Source organism: Lithobates pipiens, unplaced genomic scaffold (genome assembly GCF_037356315.1).
Source record: "Lithobates pipiens isolate NorthernLeopardFrog02 unplaced genomic scaffold, aLitPip1_a1.2 Scaffold_30, whole genome shotgun sequence".
NCBI classification, from domain to species: Eukaryota; Metazoa; Chordata; class Amphibia; order Anura; family Ranidae; genus Lithobates; species Lithobates pipiens.
In genome coordinates this window covers 7,439,396-7,444,977 of record NW_027507791.1, presented here as the reverse complement: position 1 = coordinate 7,444,977, position 5,582 = coordinate 7,439,396, and the positions used below count along the sequence as shown (strand labels likewise).

Sequence of the window (5,582 nt, the reverse complement as noted above, 5' to 3'; positions counted from 1 at the left end):
CCTTCCTAGGAGATGTTCATTCACCTGTGTTTTTTTGCCATTCTGATGCTGCAGTGCTATTACCTCAGCTCCCGGGTGGATGTTGTTCGCACAGTACCTCCAATCGGTAATAACTATATCTGTCATTTTTAACCTAGAATCTACCCATAGGTAAGATTGTTGGGACTATAGGATTTTTGTTCCTCTCTCTTTCCGGTATATTACTATCATTTAAGGTTAATTTATACTTTACTACAGACATATCCAGTGTACAGATGCTCCTGGCGAGTGGAAATTATCTACGGAATGTGTTGAGCTTTTACCGATGTTATTTCACAGCAATCATGCGTTTACCGTGTGTTTTTTACTTGTTTGAATCAATTACATATTAGTAATCATGTTTGTACATGTTTGGGCATATTGCTATTATTAATTATGTGGAATAATGTTATATTATGCAATTATTTTCAATATTATGTGATTTACCAATTATGTTCATAACTCTGTATGTTATCTATTGAGATGGTACTTTATTACCTTGCATTATGCTCATTTGTATTAATAAATATTCTATTTACTAATATTGATTTATTTATTCTACCTCAGTGATGTGTTATCATCCCCATTTCCCCCTCTTTTAGAAATCCATTAATAGACAGTAATACAATCATGTCAAAGAATCAATGGATATCAACGAGATAACAGGCAAGGTTCCAGAACAGCAATATAAGGTATCCGTAAAAAAAAAAAAAAAAAAAAACTGTGGGCAATAGTCTCAGGCTGATCATTTTTACAAATATCTACTTTTTAATTATACCACCCTGAAGAAGTAAATTATGCTCATGAAAAACGTAGAGAGTTGCTATATATTAAATTTTTAACCTATATTAAACTGGTATCATACTAGACGTTCAAACCCTTTTATGCTTTTTTTTTTTTATATATATATATATATATATATATAAAGGTTGGTATTTTATTTTTACAAATACCTACGATCTAGTTATACTCCCCTGAAGAAGTAAATGTGTAAATGAAATGCATGTACAAATAAATGGTTTGAAACTGCAATACAGGTATTTGTGTACTTTTAATGCAGAGGACGTGTCCGCCTCTTCAAGAAAGATTTGCAACATGTGCAGATCTGGGTTACAGACATGCCCGCCCGTTTTTGGGTGCTACACGCCTGAGCATAAGTTTGGGCCGAACTTTCACTGGTCGGATGTCTGGCAAGCAGCCGAACAAACGGGTCGTTCGACCGTTTGGCCCCCCAAACTGAAAACAATGCATTGCGGCACTGAACAGTGCATTGCAAGCCCCGATTGGCTGAAGCAGTGAAAGCTTCAGCCAATCAGAGCACAGAGCATTGTCAGAGTCATGAATGGACTCTGTCATTGTGACTTTATCAAATCATGGCTCATTCCTGCCCAACAGTATAAAAAGTATTCTTTCAATAGTAGCCATTTTCAGTGTGATTTCGGTGTGGAGAAAGATAGAACAGGGCTCTGTTCAGTGCTAGTTAGTTAGTTAATGTGCTATACTATGCTATTTTGCTTTAGATGTCAGTGTAGAATATTAGTTTAATGTCAGTCTAGGGATAGTGTGAGTGTAATAAGGAGGACCATCATTCAGCTTTGCATAGTGTACAGCTAGAGTAGGGGCAGCTCAGAGATAGTTTCACTGTAGTGTAGTGAGACCATGTCATTCATACATACATTAATGTAGAGTGGAGTGATATAATTATATATATATAATTTTATTTTTATTTATTTTTATTTGGTGCGTTTGTCATGTTCTGATTTGCATTGTTGTCGTTTGGATTAGGTTACCTTTGGGGAGCGATTTGGCTGTCCTTTGGGAAGGCGTTTGACCTCTGCTCAGGAGTAAGGATCTTTGCCCCTCCACGTGTAGTGGCTCTCTTTTTTTGGGGGGGGGGGGCCTATTAGGATACCCCAATTTGGAGCTATGGGAGTCTTAAAAAAGGTGAGAGCTTTTGTATCATGGATAAATATAGACAATAGTTTCTCTTTCTTTAGCCATTTTTGTGTGCTACAGCACCAATGTTGTGACAAACTCCTTTATATATTATTTGTACACAGACTTTGTTGATGCTAGGTTACCTTTTATCAGATGATTGTCCAATGTATGGTCAACCCGAGCTCCTCAATTCATTTTGATTGTCATACTTATTCATTAGCGGGAGGTAGGTTGCAGTCAGTATTAGAAGCCTGTCTCGACTATGTTCCTCCTTCCCTCTATTTATGCTCTATTAAGTTTATTCTAATCTTTGCCCTTTATGACCTGATGTCTTTACAGGCAATGTAGATCTATGATATGGAAGCAAGATTGTAGAAACTTTACCGCTCTCTGCGGGTTATCTGGCACTATATGGACCATTCCTCTGGTGTATGCGCAAAATAGGACCTCTTTTTCTTTGGGAACTATTTCTGCATTGGATCCGATCCCTATGCCCCCTTATTTTGGAGGTAGGGTCTACATGTAATATCATGTTGTGCATTGGAGTATCTGCTTTTAGAGATTTTGTTGGGGACATGGGGGTTCTGGAGCCATGTACTTGCAAATTCATGTGTCTGAATACTGTGTTAACATTTCAATGTATTAATTTTTGTGTTCTTTTCTAGTTATATACACCTTGGAAATGTATCTTTTTGTACACTGTGATTAAGCATTCTGTGACTTTTTCCTGAAGAAGCCTTACAGGCGAAACATGTCGAAAAATGAAAACAGAATGATTCAGTTATTTGAACTTTGTATTTCCTGTCATGTTTGTAAGGAGCTATGTGTATAGGTCTACTATAACAGATATGGTTTCAGGCACTACATATGTTCTTTTAAATTTGTCTCAATAAACATTTCTTTGTTATTTTATTCATAGTTTCATAGTAAGGTTGAATAAAGACACCAGTCCATCCAGTTCAACCTGAGTGAGTGTCTACCCCTATCCCTGTACATTGCACACTCACATTGGTCCCTACCCTCAAGGATCCCACAATCTAAGGTCCCCATTCATATACTAAGGCCAATTTTGGTCAGAAGCCAATTAACCTACCTGCATGTCTTTGGAGTGTGGGAGGAAACCGGAGTACCCGGAGGAAACCCACGCAGGCACAGGGAGAACATGCAAACTCCAGGCAGGTAGTGTCGTGGTTGGGATTTGAACCAGCGACCCTTTTACTGCTAGGTGAGAGTGCTAACCACTACACCACTGTGCCGCCCCTTTCTATCAGAAATGGATGGAAGAGCAGGCGCAGAGTCTTATTGATAAAACCACTGCTGCATTTCAGCAAGGAAAGATACCACCCACACCTTTTGCTGCACCACCAGCTGGAAGTGCCATGATTCCACCTCCACCTAGTCTAGGTGGACCCCCACGTCCAGGTATGATGCCTGCACCGCCAATGGCTGGGCCTCCAATGATGCCAATGAGGCAGGGATGCCGCCAGTAGGCCATGGTCCTGGTATGAGACCACCAATGGGAGCTCACATGCAAATGATGCAAGGTCCACCAATGATGCGTCCACCATCCCGTCCCATGATGCTTCAAGCTCGTCCAGGCATGGCACGCCCTGACCGATAAAGATCTTTACATTCCTGTAAATGCTATTCAAATAGTCTGTTAATAAGGGGTCACGGAGCCTACTGGCCAGAATACTACTTACCAGATGCTATTTTTGTTTTGTAACTGCCTTCAAAATTTTTAAAACATGGTAAAAAATATTGTGGAATGTTTTTCTGAAACTGAACTGTTAAGGGTCACACCATCCAAAAGTGATACTTTAGTTATTGGTGGAATTTGGTAGGTATTGCTTGGGGAACTACAACACCAGGATTCCCCTTCCACGGTTCCAATCTGTTAATTTTTACCCTGGCGTCCCATTCCTTCTATAGCAGGGGATGGGATGTTCCCCTTTCTCCTGTGTTTTTTTATTTTTATTTTATTTTTTATTTAGTGTCAAATTAAAAATTCAAGATGGTGAGTGTGACCTGTTGCTTCCATAGCAAACATGCAGCCCTATGAACTCATTCGCTGAGATTTTGCCCTCAAAATCATTGACAGACACCTTTCCAGAAAAGTAATTTAGTTTAGGAGGACTGACCCTTAACGTAACAGCACTGTTAGCATGCATGTTGGCTGCACATGTTGACCTTTTTATATTCCAAAGGTTTACGGGTTTTCGTTCCTTATTTAAGGCGTTAGACTTATTTCCCTGACGGGCAAACCGTACCGCTTTTACTATTTTAAAAATCATCCCAGTAGTATGACAACTTATTTTCCAAAATAAATCTGGATGGAAGTTGCACAGATTTCCACACAAGACAGTTGGACTTTGTGTTTAAACAAACTTGTTTTATGTACGTTTGTATTCTTTCCTAGAAAGCAACTGTTTTGTAAGAACTGCTTTTTTTTTTTTTTTTTTTTTTATTAAAAGATTGTGTTCGAAAAAAAAAATATCTTTGTATGTTGTATTCTGGTATCCTTAACCACTTTCAGACCGGACCATTTTGCTGGTCAATGACCAGAGGTCTTTTTACAATTTGGCACTGCGCTGCTTTAACTGGTAATTGCACGGTCATGCAATGTTGTACCCAAACAAAATTTGCGTCCTTTTTTTCCCACAAATAGAGCTTTCTTTTAAAGGTATTTGACTGACTCTGCGATTTTATTTTTTGCGATATAAACGTAAAAAGACCGCAAATTTTGAAAAAAAATGATATTTTCTACTTTTTGTTATTAGAAAAATCCAATAAACTAAATTTTAGTCATACATTTAGGCCAAAATGTATTCAGCCACATGACTTTGGTAAAAAAAAAGTCAATAACTGTATATTTATTGGTTTGCGCAAAAGTTGTCACATCTACAAACTAAGGTTTTCTGGAATTTACGCAGCTTTTAGTTTATGACTATCTCATTTCTTGAGGTGCTAAAATGGCAGGGCAGTACAAAACCCCCCCAAATGACCCCATTTTGGAAAGTAGATACCCTAAGGAAATTGATAAGAGGCATGTTGAGCCCATTGAATATTTTATTTTTTTTGCCTCAAGCGATTGAATAATGACAAAAAAAATATATATATATTTTTTTTTTACACAAAGTTGTCACTAAATGATATATTGCTCACACATGCCATGGTTATATGTGGAATTGTACCCCAAAATACATTCTGCTGCTTCTCCTGAGTACGGGGATACCACATGTGGTCGACTTTTTGGAAGCCTAGCCGCGTACGGGGCCCCGAAAGCCAAGCACCGCCTTCAGGATTTCTAAGGGCATACATTTGTAATTTCACTCCTCACTACCTATCACAGTTTTGAAGGCCATAAAATGCCAAGATGGCACAAAACCCCCACAAATGACCCCATTTTAGAAAGTAGACACCCCAAGCTATTTGCTGAGAGGCATGTTGAGTCCATGGAATATTTTATATTTGGCACAAGTTGCGGGAAAATTACAAACTTTTTTTTTTTTTTCACAAAGTTGTCACTAAATGATATATTGCTCACACATGCTATGGGCATATGTGAAATGACACCCCAAAATAAGTTCTGCTGCTTCTCCTGAGTACGGGGATACCACATATGT

The 5,582-nt window shown here is 38.4% G+C and overlaps 1 pseudogene; it reads left to right on the top strand.

Annotated features, from left to right (window-relative positions):
* Positions 1-3,221: 3,221 nt before the first annotated feature.
* Positions 3,222-4,400, top strand: LOC143943400 (U1 small nuclear ribonucleoprotein C pseudogene; annotated as a pseudogene).
* The last annotated feature ends 1,182 nt before the right edge of the window (positions 4,401-5,582 follow it).